Raw genomic sequence first — 21772 nt, 5'->3', positions numbered from 1 at the left:
ACACTGCTAAGCTAATTTCAACCAAACTTGGCACAAAGTATTCTTGGGTAAAAAAGGATTCAAGTTTGTTCAAATTTCCTATAGATTTTAAAGGGACTGATTCACGGTTTTCCTCCAAATTTTGTTTTTCACATTAACTGATCAATACCTACAATCTAATATGTTTAGAAGGTTTCACTCAAAAAAATTAAGATTATTCATCATGACAGAAGCTCATTATAGAGAGTTTATTATTTGTTTTGAAAAGAATGATTGAGGTGTGTTATTGTTTACGGGGTTTTCAAAATACATGTATATTGGCCAAGTCTATTATATATATCACATCTCAAGTATACTTTAGGCAAAATGTGTCATTTTAAAAGTTAAAATTTGTGATTGTACAAAATGAATATGCTTTAATTACAAAATTAACGTTTCACTGGTTTGTTTATATAAAAAGACCCGACTCTTTGTTTACATAACACAGAATCAAAGCTAGCATATTGCTACTACCCTTGCATTCAGACGGTCCAAAATTTGGTTGTCAACATTAAATGAGCTACATTTTTAATTTGCAACATCAAAAATGAAAAACATTTCTTTCGAAAAACGTGAATAAGTCCCTTTAACATTTGATGTTCTGAACTTGAAGTAAAGTACTAGACCAGAAAATGCAAAGTAACAACATATTGTATGCAATGTCATACGGATTGTTGGACCGTTTTGGGCCACTGATTTTTGGCTGCAGATAACTCTGTTTGCCTAATCGGGATGTGGGGCACACGGCGGGTGTGGCCGGTCGACGGGGGATGCTTGCTCCTCAAAGACACCTGATCCCACTTCTGGTGTGTCTAGGGGTCCGTGTTTGCCCAACTCTCTATTTTGTATTGCTTATAGGAGTTATGAGATTGATCACTGTTAATTATCTTCACCTTTAATCAAGAAAGCATAAGGGTTAAAGAAGGAAATGTGCGTAACTATATTGACTATCTCCTGTATGAAATTGTTCATCTGAAAATGTTAGTCAAGCCTTAGATCCCCTGCCTATCATGTCATGCGTCATTTCCGCTAGACCTTATTACTCTTCGCAACTTTCCGAATATGCCGGATAATTTTTCTCCTTTAAAATTTAATAAGAAATAAAAATATACACATTTCTCAATAAAATATGTCTATGAATTAAAAGAAAATTTGCAAAAAATTAGTTGGACATATATAATCATAAACATGATACATGATTGGCTGTTCGACATCATGTGCGACTTTCCTTCATTTTTATTGGATAGTAAAATATAGGTGACCTTGGTCACGACTTTGTTGGTGTTGAAGAAGAAGGAAGGAAGTTCCTGGTTGGAAGGCAGTCAAATGTCTATCATATTTTGATCGAATTGCTCGTTAGTAATTGACAAACTGTTTCATATTAAGTGTTTTGATTCTAAAGGAAGAGGAAGAAGGATTTGAAGGATTGAATTTCGCTTTGAAAAAGTGAAGTTTTTGATCGAAATATTCGTTGTTGTTGTTGGTCCGCCATATTGAAACCTTTGTTTACAAATATATCTGACAGAAGTGCTCTATTTTTGAACGTATTTGTTGAGAAGAGTGCTAGACTTCAGAAATCCATCAGTTTTCCCCGATGACTTGGGCAGACAACATGAAACATCCAAACCAGAGACAGGGAAGGCGACCTCAAAGGAGGCAGTCTAAAAATCATTCGCCCTCGAGCTCGCCTGAACACTTTGACAACTCACTAAGAGGATCTCCTAAACTCGGATTCTCTCATCACGACGGTCAGTTTTCGTCGGCTGACGAGAACAGCAGGGGAAGCCCGAGTCCCAAACTCGACGCAGGAAGCATTGCCTATGCAGGTGCCCGATTCAGCGACCCTCCCGCCCCAACGGTGCTCCCTAAACCCCCGTCCCACTGGATGATCAACACAGACTTCATGGAAACAAGTCAGCATGAAAATGTCTCGAGTCATTTGAAAATGCTTTTGAAAGTGCAAGTTCGTGCATAAACAATGCTAAACATTCCAAAGATGCTTATATATTTTTATGATGAGCAACTCTCATGAAATCAGTATTATGAATCATCATCTGAATGGGTTCATGAGTTTTGTTAATTATGTCTTGTGATATGTGTATTTTGTGAATGTTAATCTCATTAATTTTTTGTTACAGGGTTTAAAACCCACCATTCTTTTACAACCGAATTTTTAGCTGGTCTATTTTTTCTTAACTTTCTGAATGCCACAATGACAGATATAAGCTGATAGAAGAAAAAAGAGATTTTATGTATACACTTTAAAAATATAATTTCAGTTGACATTTTGTATTTTATCTAAAGTTTAAAAGAATTTCAAAAAAAAGAAGGAAACATGAAACAAAACATGTAAGTGGTATATATATGTAAATGTAGAAACTTTATAATATTAACAGGAACAAAAGTTTTTAAGAATTTCAACTTGATCTGTCACTGTTGTTTTCACATCAAACCAGAATCAATTATTTTCAAGGTTATTTTTTAATGCAGCAGTATATATTAGTATATATGCGTTTTAGTAGAGATTTATTTTTATATTTAAGTAAAAAAGATGGAAAAAAAGAACATTTTTTCAACTGTTTCAGTATTAAAAAGAAAATCTGAAATAAAAATCTATAGGCTTGGTGCTGCAAACCTTGAAAGTAATTTGATATGCTATTTGTTGGTACATCCAGACAATTCCATCATTTTATGTATATAATTTTTCTGTATATATATATGTATATTTAGACAAGGACTGCAGATTGCCAATGACCCATGATAGTGCAATAATTGTGAAATGTTTGCCAAATGTCTAGTTACATTTTGTATATTTTAATTTTTCTCATGTTACATCAGATAACGAAGCCATTGAAATCCTCACAAAGCATGTATGCTTGAAAGAGATTATAAAGTGAATGTAAACAAGAATTGATGTACTAATGTTTCGCAGTGAGGTTGATTTTAATTTTAATGAAGATTTTTTTTTTCATTCTGTTCGGCACATTAGTAATGATAGCATATTTTATATTTTAATTAAATTATTTTTGTTTGATTTCTGGTACACAGGTAATTTTTCCTTCAAGACATGTATTGTGTAAAATTTAAACATGTCATTTTTGTTTAATTGTTTGAAAAAGAGGGATTAAGTTTGTGATATTTTTTTCTTGTGTTGAAAATCAATTGCATATTTAAAGATTTTAGCCTCTTCCTACAAGAATTAAGTTGTAGGATGTTCGTGCAATTTTTGAAACGGACACTATTTCTGGAAAAGAACTTTTAATCCAACGGTAAAGACTAAAAGTGAAACCTACGCAGCAGTGAACATCAAAGTTTACATAGACGATTCAGATCAGTTGAATGGATCAGTTCACTTGTCATCTCATCAGCAGCAAATCTCATCATCTTCATTATCATCATCATCACTCATGGAGGATATCCGCCATCGTCATCTACAACGATGGAGGATTGCCCAAGTATGGCTGAAGTGATAGCCTGATGTAACGAAGGCTTAATGCCGGAGAATTCCCATATCATGGCAGTCTGCAAAACCTTGTCCTTCATTCGTCCTACATGGAAATGTCTCGATGAACCAGCAATCCTGAATTTGACTAATAAAAAACTCTTCCTTCCTCTCTTTAGGGTCCTCTTCAGGACCCGCCAAATCGTTCGAAAGGACGCTTATATTACAACTAAACAAGAAACATAACAGAGTACCTGAAAGAGGGTCGACTTGTTACACCTCAAAACTTGCGAGTTGATAGGGGTAACTAGTTTCTTCTTTCACTGACAGGTTTTCCTGTCTGTTGTTAAGAAACATCATTGGTTGTAATAAAAGAAATTGTGTCATTTGATTTAAAGCAATATTGATATTTCATCAAATTGGTGCAATGTTCTCATTACAACCAATCATAGATTACCTTAGTCATAGAGCTAACAATATCAAATGAGAATCTCTGAATGGCAGAGCTGAAGGCTCTTGAAAGTGTCGGAGCTTTTCTGATCGAAAGTTGTCTTTCGTCATTGGCGTCGTAAACTTTTCACATTTTCATCTTCTCCAGAACCATTGGGCCAATTTCAATCAAACTTGGCACAAAGCATCCTTGGTAAAGGGGATTCAGGCTCAAATGAAGGGTCATGCCCCCTTCAAAGGGGAGATAATCACAAAAATAGGGTGGGATCATAAAATTTTTCCTTTTTGTTCGAGAGAACCACTGTGCCAGAAGAGCTGAAATTTACATGAAAACCTCCTGACATAGTGCAGATTCAAATTTGTTGAAATCATGGTCCCCCGGGGTTAGGATGGGGCCACAATAGGGGATCAAAGTTTTACAAATTTATAGGGAAAATCTTTTTTAAGAAGCACTAGACCAGAAAAGTTTATATTTACATGAAAGCTTCCTGACTTTGTAGAGATTTCAAATTGGTAAAATCGTGGTCCCTGTTGGTAGGATGGGGCCACAATATGGGATTAAAGTTTTACATGCATATATATATATATATATATATATGGGAAAATTTCGAGAACCATTGTGAGAGAAATTTACATAAAAGCTTTCCTGTCTTGGTGCAGATTCAAGTTTATTAACATCAAGCCCCTCCCCAGGGTAGGGTGGGGCCGGGGGGGATCAAAGTTTTACATGCAAATATGTAGTGAAAATCTCGAGAACCACTGAGTCAGACAGTTTACCTTTGCATGAAAGCTGTCTGACAGTACAGATTCAAGTCCAATCATTCCACTCCTCCTCCACTGGTAGGCTGGTATCACAATATGGATAAAAGTTTACATGTGAATGTGTAGGGAAATTTTTTAAATATGGGCCAAGGTTAGAGCATCACTGGGTGTAGAGGGTTCAAATATGCTAAAATGAAGGGGCCCCTTCAAAGGGTGGGAATCACTTTACGTGTTTTAAAACACTTATCCAGAATATCTTGGTTGATTTTTCCCCATCCAGTGGAGCTGAAGGGGACCTTAGATTTGCACTGTCAGTCTGACAAATCTGTTTTCACATTTTTTAGCTCACCTGAACCGAAGGCTCAAGTGAGCTTTTCTGATCACTTTTTGTCTGTCCGTCCGTAAACTTTTTACATTTTCGACGTCTTCTCCAGAACCACTGGGCCAATTTCAACCAAACTTGGCCAAAAGCATCTTTGGGTGAAGGGCTTTCAAGTTCAAATGAAGGGCCATGTCCCTTTCAAAGGGGAGATAATTGCAAAAATAGGGTGGGGTCATTTAAAAATCTTCTTCTCAAGAACCACTGGGCCAGAAGAGCTGAAATTTACCTGAAAGCTTCATGACATATTGCAGATTTAAGTTCAAATCATGGCCCCCGGGGGTAGGATGGGTCCACAAGGGGGGATCAAAGTTTCACGTACAAATATATAGGGGAAAACTTTAAAAATCTTCTAACCACTAAGCCAGAAAAGCTGATTTTTTACCTGAAAACTTTCTGACATAGTGCAGATTCAAGTTTGTTCAAATCATGGGCCCCGGGGGTTGGATGGGGCCACAATAGGGGATCAAAGTTTTACATACAAATATATATAGGAAAAATCTTCTCAATAACCACTGAGTCAGAAAAGCTGATTTTTACAAGAAAACTTTCTGACATAGTGCAGAGTCAAGTTTGTTCAAATCATGGCCCCCGGGGGGAAGGATGAGGCCACAAGTGGGGGGAAGGGTCAAAGTTTTACATACAAATATAGGAAATATTCTTCTCAAGAACCATTGGGCCAAAGAAGTTGACATTTACATGAAAGCTTCCTGACATAATGCAGATTCAAGTATGCTCAATTCATGGGCCCCGGGGGTTGGATGGGGCCACAATAGGGGATCAAAGTTTTACATACAAATACATATATAGGAAAAATCTTCTCAAGAACCTGCTCAATTCATGGGCCCCGGGGGTTGGATGGGGCTACAATAGGGGATCAAAGTTTTACATACAAATACATATATAGGAAAAATCTTCTCAAGAACCACTAAGCCAGAAAAGCTGATTTTTTACTGGAAAACTTTCTGACATAGTGCAGATTCAAGTTTGTTCAAATCATGGCCCCTGGGGGTAGGATGGGGCCACAAGGGGAGAATCAAAGTTTTACATACAAATATATAGGGGAAAACTTTAAAAATCTTCTCCTCAAGAACCACTAAGCCAGAAAAGCTGAGACTTACATGAAAGCTTCCTGACATAATGCAGATTCAAGTTTGTTCAAATCATGGGCCCCGGGAGTTGGATGTGGCCACAATAGGGGATCAAAGTTTTACATACAGATATATATAGGAAAAATCTTCTCAATAACCACTGAGTCAGAAAAGCTGATATTTACAAGAAAGCTTCCTGACATAGTGCAGATTCAAGTTTGTTCAAATCATGGGCCCCGGGGGTTGGATGGGGCCACAATAGGGGATCAAAGTTTTACATACAAATATATAGGAAAAATCTTCTCAAGAACCACTGAGCCAGAAAATCTGATTTTTACATCAAATCATGGCCCCCGGGGGTAGGATGGGGCCACAAGTGGGGGGGGGGTGTCAAAGTTTTACATACAAATATAGAGAAAATCTTCTCAAGAACCATTGGGCCAAAGAAGTTGACACTTACATGAAAACTTTCTGATGTAGTGTAGATTCAAGTTTGGAAAAATCCTGGCCTCCAGGGGTAGTTGGGGCCATAATAGGGACTAAGGTTTTACATGCAAATATATATCGAAAGTCTTCAGATATAGTCCAAGGTGACTCAGGTGAGCGATGTGGCCCATGGGCCTCTTGTTAGCTTACCTTGGCCAAAGGTTCAAGTGAGCTTTTCTGATCAAAACTTTCTGTGTCTGCATGTTGTCGCTGTAACTTTTTCACATTTTCATCTTCTCCAGAACCACTTGGCGAATTTCAACCAAACTTGGCACAAATCTTCCTTGGGTGAAGGGGATTCAAGTTTGTTCAAATGAGGGGCAACACCCTTTTCCAACTGTAGATAATAGCAAAAATACACTGGCAAATTTTTAAAATCTTCTCCAGAACCAATGGGCCTTGATGCAAATCATCCTTGGTGAAAGGAATTCGATTTCAAATAAAGGGCCATATCCCCTTCAAAGGGAGAGATAATCACAAAATATAGGGTGGGGTTCATTTAAAAATCTTGGGAACCACTACCGGTAGGCCAGAAAAGTTCAAATTCTCATGACAGCTTTCTGACATAGTACAGATTCAAGTTTGTTATAATCATTGCCCCGGGGATAGAGTGGGGCCACAATAAGGGATCAAAGTTTTACATGTGAATATATAGGAAAAATTTCAAGAACCACTGTGCAAGAGAAGTTCAAATTCATGTGGCAGCTTTCTGGAATAGTGCAGATTAAAGTTTGTTAAAATCATGTCCCCCGAGGTAGGGTGGGCCACAGTAAGTGATCAAAATTTTACATGTGAATATATCCGAAAGATGTTCTCGAGAACCACTGGTTCTGACAAGTTCAAATTAACGTGGAAGCTTGTTCAAATCATGGCCCCCAGGGGTAGGTTGGGGCCACAATATGAGTTTTACATGCGAATATATAGGTAAAATCCTTCTCAAGAACTACTGGGCCAAAGAAGTTAAAATTAACCTGGCAGCTTTCTGTCAGGTGAGCTTCCCGGGTTGTCCAGTGTCCGTCTGGATCGTTTTCACATTTTAGACTTCTCCAGAACCACTGTCAACAAACTCGGCAAAAAGCGTCCTTAGGTGAAGGGGATTCAAACTTTGTTCAAATGAAGGGCAACACCCTTCTCCAAGGGGAAACAATCACAAAAATAGGTTGGTGTCATTCAAAAAAATATATCTTGAGAACCACTGGGCCAGGAAAGTTGAAATTTACATGAAAGCTTTCTGACATAATACGGATTCAAGTTTGTTAAACTCGTGGTTCTTGGGGGTAGGATGGGGCCACAATAGGGGATCAAAATTTTACATGCAAGTATAATTGAGAATATCTTTTGACAATCTTCTCAAGAACCACTGGGCCATAAAAGTTCAAATTTACATGAAAGCTTCCTGCCATAGTGCAGATTCAAGTTAGTGCAATTCATGATCTCGGAGGTAGGGTGGGGCCACAATAGGGGATCAAAGTGTTATATGCTGATACACTGGATATAGGAAAAATGTTTGAAAATATCTCTTGAACTATTTAAGCTATATGATTGAGCCCATGAGAAAAGGGTGCTTATGACAATTTTTACACATTTTGATTTTCGTTTAACATAATTTTGTATATAATGGGGTAGAATATCTTAAATACTATTTATTACTCTACTCCATCTCTAAGAATTGTACTGCGTCATGATACATTCAATCTTCTATACGTAACATCGTGACGACGTCATAGACAGGTCAGACACTCGTTTTAAATATCTATAATACAAAAAATGTCTTCCTATTATATGTTTACAGGAAGACATTTATTTTCTTATATAGATATTTAAACCATCGACTGCCTGTGGTTATAGACACCAGTACAATAAAGTGCAACACAGCTGATAGAAAAACACATACATGAACCTAATGTTAAGCAGGTCCAGTCCAAAGGCTATTTCTACCTACGTAGCTACTGACAGCTACCTAGGTATTCAAACCCATTCCAGGTAGCTAATTTACCTACTATTTCCTTTACTTGCATTTCGTGGCCAAAACGCAAGAGCGGCGCAATTTGGTGTGTACCAAATTTCACTTGCACTGACGATGAATACCACAAAACTATTGGGCAAAAATGACTACTTTCTAACCTTTCAATTTTGCATCAATGCATGTAACTACACCCAGTAAGTTCCATTTTCTAGGAGCTTAGGATCAAAGCTTCGTGATAAAAAGTCTAGAATGTCCTACAAATATGTATCAATTTTAAAGTTAACCTCCATGCATTTTTACATTAAAGGTTTTTGGGGCGATTTTTTCATGCACTTCCTCTACATTCTCCGCCTTAATTATTATTTATATTTTTAAAAACAGGTAAAAGTAGGTAGAAATAGGTACCGGTACTTTAAATACCTAGGTAGCTATTAATAGCTACGTAGGTAGAAATAGTCTTTGGACTGGACCTGTTGAGATAGCAGTAATGTTTTAATTCATTGTGTTACCTGGAGTCAGATGCATGTATTGAATTCAGTTACACCTTAACGGACGAGAAATGAATCTAATCTTCATTCGCTTCATTGCATCGTGGTTCACGTTAATAATAGGAAACTAGGAGTTATGTCCAAGACACGGTGTTATGTCGATATCGATGATATCATATCGATGTCGAGTCATGATTGTCTACAAAGTATCCGTTGCAAACATTTCCCCGTAATTCAAGCCTACACGACCTCTGATGACACCTCTGTTTATCTAAATATTCATATTCTTTTTGACATAGCATAGGGTCGCGCATATGGTCGATTAAATTATCATTTGTGTACTTATTTTACCTTGCTGTCGATATCGACGACATCGATGATATCGTATCGATATTGAATCAATATTGTTAAACAATTCATTATGACTGTCCTAGCTACTATATTTCTTTACACTTGTGTATAAATTTCGCTATGTTGCACTAAATGAGTTCGAATCGTTACCGTTTCAAGATTTTGTTGTGACATTCTACCAACTATATTTCTTCATTGTTGTTTGTTTATAAATTTAACACTGACTGAGATTCCCTTGTTGTCGATATCGAATCATGATTGTAAAACAAATGGCTGTGCATGTCCTTGCCTGCATCATTCTGATAATTGTGCAGATGTTTAGGTAATTTGCAGTAACAAAGTATCCCTTGCTGTCGATATCGACGATATCATGTCGATATGGAACCATGATATTTATAAGTTTTTTTGTAACCATTCTTGCCACTGTTTTTTTTTTTTTTTTTTTAGATGTGCATGTGTTTAAGCATTCTAAATTGATTAAGTTTCTATTACTGTCGACATCGACGATATCATGTCGATATCGAATCAGGATTGGTAAGCAGTTGGTTGTGAAGTTTTTTGCTACTGTCCTTCTCTAAACTTGTGCTTATAATTAGAAATATCGCAAACCCTAACCTTAACCCTAACTATTGTTTGGTTGTGAAGATATTTCTAAGCTGGAATTTTTATTGTGACTGGGGAAGACCCCCCCCCCCCTTTGGATAAAAATTCATGGATACGCGCCTGATTAATATCATGGAAACAATGTAAGGGAAATACAGTGGAAATTTTTGCTATAACATTTCTATATTTTGATTTTAATTTTTAAAAAAGTTTAGGACAATGAATACATTGTTGGGAGTTAAATCTAAAAATCTGCATGAACCTCGGGCAGAATTCTTAATAAATTCACGAAGCACGATCGATATCGGAACAGCTTTGTCGATATCGACAAAGCACCCAGTGTCATTTATGAAGATTGACTTGAACAACAAAATCCATACAACTATCGATACGATATTGAACTGATATTGCCGATATCGACATGATAGTTAGTCTGTGGTAAATTTTCAATATTAATTATTTCACAAATCTCAGTCAATTACAAAAACTCCATATGGTTGATATCGACACAATATTGTCGATATCGACATTACACTCGGTCTTGGACATGTATGGAAATTAGTATGAACCAACGAAACATTTCACGATGATAAACGGTGTTTTTTGGTTATGATGTGAAACGATTTGATGGATATAAATTGATTTCATCGAATAAAAAAGAATGTTAAGCAGTCAGTTCCTTAGTCAGTGTGACTCCAAATATGAAGCTCACTCCTTAGTTGGACATGGGCACAACTTCTTTCGGTTCGTAGGTCTCGTATACGGATGGACGTTTTGGTACAGATATGCCTCTCTTTCCTTTGAGAGTCTGGGTGACCGGTCGACAGGGGATGCTTACTCCTCCTTGGCACCTGATCCCACCTCTAGTATATCCAACAGTCCGTGTTTGCCCAGGTCTTTATTTTGTATTGCTTATAGGAGTTATGAAATTGATCACTATTCATAATCTTCACCTTGATGCACATTTCTTATGGCGAGACTTATCATTTCATATGATGATCTTTTAAATTGGAGTTTGACCTACTTTTACAAAATATAACAGATTAAATATATCAGGAACTATTTTAGGTGGGGATTTCATATATTGTATATATATATATTCTTTATGGCAAGACCTCGTAGACAATGGTGTTTGATCTTTTGACCTTGGAGTTTGACCTATTTTTAAAAAAAATCCTGACCTGTTCAATTTCTTCTGAACTATTATGATAAGTAGGATTTTCATATTTTTATATAGATATAGGTTATTTATGGGAAGACCTTATCGTTTTGTGAAGTTTAACCTTAGAGGTGGACCTACTTTTTAAATAGCTGACCTTAGTATTCAGTATCTCCTGAATTATTCAAGGTAGATTTTTCATTTTGTATGTTGATTTCTTATGGCAAGACCTTTTATTTCATACTACGACCTTTAACCTGGTGAACTTGAAATTTGACTTGTAGTTCAGTTAACATAACCTGTTAAATGTCTTCAGAACTATATCTAACCTGTTAAATGTCTTCAGAACTATATCTCCTGAACTATTTAAGATGGAGCTTTCATATTCTGTATGTAGATTTCTTAGGGCAAGGTCTTCATTTCATACTATGATCTATGACCTTGGTTTTATCATGATAGTCATATTGGTGTTGGTGCATCCCTGTGTTACTTGAATTCATTTTCAGTTGTAATCCTTTAGGGCTAGGTTGGGTCCACAATATTTCAAACATTTTCATGGGAATAGATGGATGTTTAAATGTCCCACTAGACAATTTTTCACTCATTTGGAGACGTCACCATTGCCAGTGAAGGGCTGCAAAATTTAGGCTTATATGCTCGGCGCTTACGGCTTTTGAGCTGGGATGGATCTTTATCGTGCCACACCTACAGTGACACGAGGTCTCAGTTTTTGAGGTCTCATCCGAAGGACCACCCCATTGTTTAGTCACCTCTTGCGACAAGAAAGGGGTACTGAGGACCTATTCTAACCCGGATGGGAAAAAAGATTGATAAAAAATCTTTTAAGGAGGTACTCTACATCGTCATAATGGCTGACTTCCTCTTTTACCTTGGATGAAAATATGAATATCAGCAATATTTGTCTATTCATTAAAAATATCGCCTAGTTGAGTAGCTCAGTATGTTAACACGTCGACTGTTAAATTGTAGATCACGGGTTCGAGTCCAGCTGGGTTTTTAATTTTGTTTTCAGATTGCTTTCTACTAAAACTGCATTTTTTGACAAAATAAAGTAAATTTGAAAGTTTTCAATTTCAAAATATTGTTGTATATACCCCCCACTTTTCATCAATATTGAATTTCTCTGGCGTAGCATTCCTCCTTAAAAATCACAAAAGCTGAACAATGGCATGCAGGGCCGAGAGGACTCAGGTGAGCAATGTGGCCCATGGGTCCCTTATTAAATTCTTCTTGATAATTACCATTCCAACTCTTTGCAATATTAGTATGAAGCATCTTTGTGACAAGGGTGATATAATTTGTAAATTTCAGGACTCCGGGAGAAGGGGGGGGGGAGCAAAACTTTAACAATTTTAGTATTTTTTCAACAACTGCACAACCGCGCATATTTCCAAGAAAAACTAAATACATAGTTATGTAGAGCAGGATGGTCTCTACTAAAATTGTAAATTTCATGGGGTAGAGGTTCTGAATCCAGCCTGTGGCCAAACTTGGTCTATGTACATATAGTTTATACGTGTAAAACGTGTGCATATGTGTAAAAATATCTTCTTTCATGCTATTGATACTAAATTAAAACTAAATATTTAGAAGGATTAGACAATTTCATAATTCTAGGGGGTAAGGAGTTGATTACAGGGAGGGGTAAATTATTACAGTGCTTTTTGTCTTTATCATTTGAAAAATTTCAATTCAAAATTTGCTGATACCATATGAAAACTAAGAGCATATTTAGGGATAAACAGGAAAGGATGTACCAAAATTGTGAATTTCACAACCCCAGGATTTTGACTCGATCTAGGATGGGTCCAAATTAGTCATATGCTAATGTTTTAATGTTGATACACCTATTATATTATTCAAAGTCTTTCATCAGTGTATGCACTTTTGAGGGCTGTGAAGTTTTAAGAACACAGCTTGTTTTATATTGTTGCTGAACATTAGAATTTAGCTTAGATATTCAGAACAGGAATTTTCTATTATATTATGTAAAGTCTTTCATCAGTATTGGCGCTTTCGGGAGCATTTAATTTTTAAGAACACATCTTGCTGCTGAATATTAGAATTTAACTTAGATATGCAGAAAGGGACAGACATTTTTCTAGATTCATAGCCCTAATGGGACTAGTGATACTTTTAAGTAATACTCAGGTGACCGATAAGGCCTGTGGGACTAGTGATATTTTTAAGTAATACTCAGGTGACCGATAAGGCCTATGGGACTAGTGATACTTTTAACTAATACTCAAGTGACCGATAAGGCCTGTGGGACTAGTAATACTTTTAAGTAATACTCAGGTGACTGATAAGGCCTGTGGGACTAGTGATACTTTTAACTAATACTCAGGTGACTGATAAGGCCTGTGGGACTAGTGATACTTTTAACTAATATTCAGGTGACTGATAAGGCCTGTGGGACTAGTGATACTTTTAACTAATACTCAGGTGACTGATAAGGCCTGCGGACTAGTGATACTTTTAACTAATACTCAGGTGACTGAAAAGGCCTGTGGGACTAGTGATACTTTTAACTAATACTCAGGTGACCGATAAGGCCTGTGGGACTAGTGATACTTTTAACTAATACTCAGGTGACTGAAAAGGCCTGTGGGACTAGTGATACTTTTAACTAATACTCAGGTGACCGATAAGGCCTGTGGGACTAGTGATACTTTTAACTAATACTCAGGTGACTGATAAGGCCTCTGGGACTAGTGATACTTTTAACTAATACTCAGGTGAGTGATAAGGCCTGCGGACTAGTGATACTTTTACCTAATACTCAGGTGACCGATTAGGCCTGTGGGACTAGTTATACTTTTAACTAATACTCAAGTGACCAGTAAGGCCTGTGGGACTAGTGACACTTTTAACTAATACTCAGGTGACTGATAAGGCCTGTGGGACTAGTGATACTTTTAAGTAATACTCAGGTGACTGATAAGGCCTGTGGACTAGTGATACTTTTAACTAATACTCAGGTGACTGATAAGGCATGTGGGAGAAGTGATACATTTAACTAATACCCAGGTGACTGATAAGGCCTGTGGGACTAGTGATACTTTTTACTAATACTCAGGTGACTGATAAGGCCTGTGGGACTAGTGATACTTTTAAGTAATACTCAGGTGACTGATAAGGCCTGTGGGACTAGTGATACTTTTAACTAATACTCAGGTGACTGATAAGGCCTGTGGGACTAGTGATACTTTTAAGTAATACTCAGGTGACTGATAAGGCCTGTGGGACTAGTGATACTTTTAACTAATACTCAGGTGACTGATAAGGCCTGCGGACTAATGATACTTTTAACTAATACTCACGTGACCGATAAGGCCTGTGGGACTAGTGATACTTTTAACTAATATGCAGGTGACCAGTAAGGCCTGTGGACTAGTGATACTTTTAACTAATACTCAGGTGACTGATAAGGCCTGTGGAACTAGTGATACTTTTAAGTAATACTCAGGTGACTGATAAGGCCTGTGGAACTAGTGATACTTTTAAGTAATACTCAGGTGACTGATAAGGCCTGTGAGACTAGTGATACTTTTAAGTAATACTCAGGTGACTGATAAGGCCTGTGGGACTAGTGATACTTTTAACTAATACTCAGGTGACTGATAAGGCCTGCGGACTAGTGATACTTTTAACTAATACTCAGGTGACCGATAAGGCCTGTGGAACTAGTGATACTTTTAACTAATACTCAGGTGACTGATAAAGCCTGTGGACTAGTGATACTTTTAAGTAATACTCAGGTGACTGATAAGGCCTGCGGACTAATGATACTTTTAACTAATACTCAGGTGACTGATAAGGCCTGTGGGACTAGTGATACTTTTAACTAATACTCAGGTGACCGATAAGGCCTGTGGGACTAGTGATACTTTTAACTAATACTCAGGTGACCGATAAGGCCTGTGGGACTAGTGATACTTTTAACTAATACTCAACTGACCGGTAAGGCCTGTGGGACTAGTGATACTTTTAACTAATACTCAGGTGACTGATAAGGCCTGTGGAACTAGTGATACTTTTAACTAATACTCAGGTGACTGATAAGGCCTGCGGACTAGTAATACTTTTAACTGATACTCAGGTGACCGATAAGGCCTGTTGAACTAGTGATACTTTTTACTAATACTCAGGTGACCGATCAGGCCTATGGGACTAGTGATACTTTTAAGTAATACTCAGGTGACTGATAAGGCCTGCGGACTAGTGATACTTTTAACTAATACTCAGATGACCGATAACGCCTGTGGACTAGTGATACTTTTAAGTAATACTCAGGTGACTGATAAGGCCTGCGGACTAATGATACCTTTAAATAATACTCAGGTGACGGATAAGACCTGTGGGACTAGCGATACTTTTAATTAAAATCCACCTATGACGTCATTCTTTTAATCGAACACTCCATTATTTTTCAGGAATGGAGTGTTCGGAAAGTAGGTCAACCTTGATACAATTAGATATAAATGCATGCAACAAAAGAATGAAAAACATAAGACATGATTAAAATGCACAGAGTTTAGTTTTTAAAAGGTGGATTTTAAGTGGGTCAATGTACTCGTATCACTCCATTCCTTAAAAGGAATGGACCGAGACCCCGAAGGGGCCGAGGTCCATTACTTTTAAGGAATGGAGCGATACGAGTACATTAACCCTTACGTAATACTCAGGTGATCGATAAGGCCTGTGGACTAGTGATACTTTTAACTAATACTCAGGTGACGGATAAGACCTGTTGGACTAGTGATACTTTTAAGTAATACTCAGGTGACTGAAAAGGCCTGTGGACTAGTGCTACTTTTAACTAATACTCAGATGACCGATAAGGCCTGTGGACTAGTGATACTTTTAACTAATATGCAGGTGACCGATAAGGCTAGTGACCCTCTTGTTGTTTGTCATGCTTGCAGATATTCATTTGATATTTGGTACGTTGCTTTACCATGAAAAGTTAAGATCACTATACATGTATATTGTAGGTGCCGTGACCAGGTTGTCCTGCCAGGGGTGAAAAGAATCTGGGTTGTGTGTGTCTTCGGGGGCGAAGACAAAGTCAGGAGGGAGGAATGTAGCAGTTAGGGCTATACGGATCGACTGTGGATATTGGCGTTGGGTAGTTCAGTAGTTAGAGCACATGACTAGTAATGCAGGGGTCCCGAGGCTTCTAGTAAAAGTTTTTGCTAATTTTTCTTTGTTTTGATTTTTTAGATATCGATGATATGGACTACAGTTATTGCCATTAGAAATTAATTTTTTTGAAAATAATTATATACAAACATATAGCCTAAATAATTTCACTGTACCTACTATCGCCCATACATAAAGTATGGGCGGGACCAAATTCCTATGGGAATGTAAAGTTCTGAATAGTTCTGGCATATAATAAGCAATGATTTTTTGTAGGAGTTAGGGATTGTTAAAAACTTAAAGGTTAACAGCAGTATTATTTTGATAGGACATTAGTAGATTTTATAATGTAGTTTTGCAGTTTATTAGGTTTTCCTTACCAAGTTCTGTTTCAAGTTGTTGTAGACAGTAGTAGTATTATATCTATATATTAGTAAGAGGTTTTATACTTAGTATTATATATATTTTTCAGGGTCAATTATTTTCACTTTGAAAAGTATACTTTAAGCAGATTAAGGAGATGCTCTATACATGTATTGTCATAATTAATGGCTGACTTCCTTTTAAAACATGGCTGAAAACATAAATATCATCAATATTTGACTATTCATTTCAATTATCATTGCTTAACTGAATGAGTAGCTCAGTGGATTAGCACGTCGACTGATGAACTGTAGATCGCGGGTTCGAGTCCAACAGAGGTTGTTAATTTTTTTCCAGATTTTTTTCTACTATAACTGCATTTTTTGACTAAATAAGGTAAATTTGAAAGTTTTCAATTTCAGAATATTGTTCCACTTTTGATCTACATCAATTTTTTCTGGAGTAGCATACCTCCTTAAGATGCAGATTGTTCCCCTTCTATTTTTAGAAGTTTTCAGTATTATGGAGATCCAGTAGGGACACATTGATATTTTTCATTTTTGGCTCTGTCACAGTTCCTTACTTTTATTTACAAATTGTTCTCACATGCGTCCTTTTTCCTAATCTACTCAGTTAATTCATTTCCAAATTCAAGATATTCCATTTTTGTTGATTTATTTTATGTTTGATACTACTTTACACTTTGTTATTTTTCTATGTTATTTGTACAACTACTGGATAAATCAACCCTATATCATTAATAAATCATAAACTCCTAACTGGTGTGTTCATTCCGACGTGTTCACCATATAGTTGTGAATTACCTTACCTGGGTTGAACTTTTAGAAGAGCCAATGTACAGATTTTTTGGGCATTCGATCACCCGAGTTACTCTCCCGGTTATACTGTTTTCGGTTACACGTGCAAATACAAGAGAAATATCTTCTCAAGAACCGCTTGGCTAGAAAAGTTTAAATTTACATGAAAGCTTCCTGACATAGAATAGATTCAAATTTGTTCAAATGATGGTCCCTGGGGGCAGGGTGGAACCATAATAGGGCATTAATGTTTTACACGCAAATATATAGGAAAAATCTTCTCAAGAACCTCTACACAATTTTTTTTTTTAAATTTACACGAAAGCTTCCTGACATAGAGTAGATGATCGTGTACTCAAACCATGGTCCCTGGAGGTGTGATGCCATAACAGAGGATCAAAGCTTTATATGGGAATATGCAGGAAAGTATTTGAAACAAACTGCTTTCAAAAGTAGCAGGGCCACGTAAATCAAATGAAAATTTTCCCCAAGATGTGTGGATTAAAATTTTTAAGGACGTGCTAGTATAATTGAGGGCCTATTTTGTCCAGTCTGTCTGAAACTTTAACCTTACTCATAACTTTTGATTGGTAAATGATAGGGATTTCATATGCACATTCCTTGTGACATGATCTTTTTTTTTTTTTTGGTACAACTATTTAAGGTAGGGCTTTCATAATTTGCATCAAGATTCCTTATGGCAAAGCCTTACATTTCATGCATGATCTTTGACCTTAGAGATTGAACCAAATTTTAAAACTTTAACCTTACTCTTAACTTTTTTAAAAATAGTAAGAAATAGGGCTCTCATGTCATATACCATGTACCTTTCTTCGTATCAAATTTCTAATTTGTTATACCTTGAAGTTCGACCCACTTTTAAGAAAATACAACCCATCAAATATCTCCTGAACTATTTAAGGTAGGGCTGTCATATGTTGTATACAGATTCCTTATGGAATATTATCATGTGATACCATTGTATTTGACCTCTTAACCTTGAAGTTTGACTTTTAAAAAAAAAAAAACCCTGACCTATTCAATATCTCCTGAACTATTTAAAGTTGATATTTTATATGTTGTAAGTAGTTGAAAAAAATCTTATTGGAAGTCCTTTCATTTCATGTATGATCTTTGACCTTGTGACCTTGGAATTTGATAAAATATGACCCATTGAATAGCTCCTGGCGTATTTAAGGAAGGTCTTTCATATTTTGTATATAGATTCTTCATTACAAGACCTTGTGATACCACTTTTTTGAATTTGGAGCATGACCTAATTTTAAAATATCTGAACAATACAGTATCTGCTGAACTATGGAAAGTAGAACTCTTATTTTGTATATAGATCAAGGTCATGTTAGCCATATCGACATTGAAGTATCCCCATGTTGTGTGAATTCGTGATCAGTTATGTCAAGACCCTTTAGCATTTTGGATGGGAACATAGATTGAATTTGTTTAAAATCACAATTTTGAATATCATAAATCACAATAGCAGTGATTGATGCGGCCAATGGGCCTCTTGTTTAATTTTCAGTTGAGATTTGGGACATTGCTTTACCATGAAGAGTTACGTCATTGCACGTTAGAATCTTGTTTCGGTCCATTGATTTTTTCCTGAGTCATTGACCTTGGACTGATAAAATTAGCCCAAATTTTCAGTGTTCTGCCCTTTTTTCGTCATGCTTGCAGATATTCATTTGATATTTGATACATTGCTTTACCATGACAAGTTACAGATTGAAGTTCGAATTTTGTTCCAGTCCATTGGTGTTTTTCGGAGTTATGGCCCTTGGACTTTAGAAAATATGGAATTTGAACCTAGATTTCATTTTATGGGACCTGGTTATTCCTGTGCACAAACTGTTGACGTATATTTATTCACATGGAGTATGAAGCAGACGACTTGACTCAGGGTCGGTCTCCCGCCATCTGTTAGATAATGCAATCTTGAAAGCTATTGAGATCTCCACCCTAAATGTATGTGTATTTTGTGTTAAAATGTGTTCAATGATGTACAACAGAAGGGCGGGTAGATAATATCCTAATCTCTAGTCATGTACGCTCTAAAATGTTCCTGTATCTTGAAATCCTCACCCTTAAAACATACATTTTCTTGTTCTCTGTGGAAAGGTAAGTTTGATGGTTATAACAGAAATCGCAGGGGGCCATCGGTAACAATGGGGCCATGAATACACATTAATCCTCAAGCATCCCCAGATAGTACAAATTGAAGTCTGTTCAAATCACAAACATTGGATGTAGGAGGGGGCCACAATAAGGAATTAAAGTTTTATACGAGAATACTAGTATATACGGCTACATCTTTGGAAATCTCAAGACCCGTAGGGCCAGGATTTAATCCTATTTATAGTATGGAAGGATCTTCCGGTAGTATCAATTCAAGTGTGTTCAATTCAGAGACCCGAATGTAGGGTGGAGCCAAAATAGGAGATCAAGTTTTGATATGGAATAATAAAAACAATTTTTTTTAAAAAGATTAGTAGGATGACGCTAAATGATATCAAAATGCAAATGTTCTTAAGCTCTGTGAATTAAAATCATGTTCCTATATGGCTTTTCGGATAGCCTTGACATTTTATGAAATACTTCATTATTATTTAAGGATGTTCACATTGTTCTGACCCAGGGATCTAACATTTTTTCTATAATTTACAGTGAATCGAAGTGGTGGACGAGCCGTACGTTATACAATCAATCAATGAACAAGGGTTCACTTTCCTACTGGTACATTAGCATAACATGCATTATTTTCTTTTTATCATATACAACAATGACATTGGTCACGTTGATGTTGAATCGTTTCATCCTCAATGCACAACGTGCAGTTCATAATGTTTATCTTTCTGCTCATTCTTAACAGGTGGTACTTTAAGAGAGGGAGTGTAATTTGGACCAGTTTCAATTTAGGAAAACTTTTATTTTTAACAAAAACATTTCATCTTATTACTATGACACTATACAGGTAACTACAAGAGGAACAATACAAATAACTACGAGGAACAGATAACTATAAGAGGAACTATACAGATAACTGTAAGAGGAGTTATATAGATAACTATAAGAGGAACTATACAGATAGCTATAAGAGGAACTATACAGATAACTATAAGAGGAACTATACAGATAACTATAAGAGAAACTACACAGGTAATTATACGAGGAACAGATAACTATAAGATGAACTATACAGATAACTATAAGAGGAACTATAAAGATAAATATAAGAGGAACTATACAGATAGGTATAAGATGAACTATACAGATAGGTATAAGAGGAACTATAAAGATAACTATAAGAGGAACTACACAGATAATTATACGAGGAACAGATAACTATAAGAGGAACTATACAGATAACTGTAAGAGGAACTATACATATATCTATAAGAGGAACTATACAGATACCTATAAGAGGAACGATACAGATAACTATAAGATGAATTATACAGATAACTATAAGAGGAACTATACAGATATTTATAAGAGGAACTATACAGATAACTATAAGAAGAACTACACAAATAACTATAAGAGGAACTACACAAATAACTATAAGAGGAACTACACAGATAATTATACGAGGAACAGATAGCTATAAGATGAACTATACAGATAACTATAAGAGGACCTATACAGGTAACTATAAGAGGAACTATACAGATAACTATAAGAGAAACTATACAGATAACTATAAGAGGAACATATAGCTATAGGAAGAACTATACAGATAACTATAAGAGGAACTATACCGATATCAAAACAGGAACTATACAGATAACTATAAGAGTATCTATACAGATAACTATTAGAGGAACTATACAGATAAATATAAGAGGAACTATACAAATAACTATAAGAGGAACTCTACAGATAACTATAAGAGGAACTATACAGCTAACTAGAAGAGGAACAGATAGCTATAGGAAGAACTATACAGATAACTACAAGAGGAACTATACAGATAACTATAAAAGAACTATACACATAACTATAAGAGGAACTATACAGACAACTATAAGAGGAACTATACAGATAACTATTGGAGGAACTATACAAATAACTATAAAAGGAACTATACAGATAACTATAAGAGGAACAGATAACTATAAGAGGAGCTATACAGATAACTATAAGAGGAATAGATAACTATAAGAGGAGCTATACAGATAACTATAAGAGGAGCTATACAGATAACTATAAGAG

Source organism: Ostrea edulis, chromosome 9, assembly GCF_947568905.1.
Source record: "Ostrea edulis chromosome 9, xbOstEdul1.1, whole genome shotgun sequence".
In the NCBI taxonomy this organism is placed as follows: domain Eukaryota; kingdom Metazoa; phylum Mollusca; class Bivalvia; order Ostreida; family Ostreidae; genus Ostrea; species Ostrea edulis.
This window is presented reverse-complemented; position numbering follows the sequence as displayed.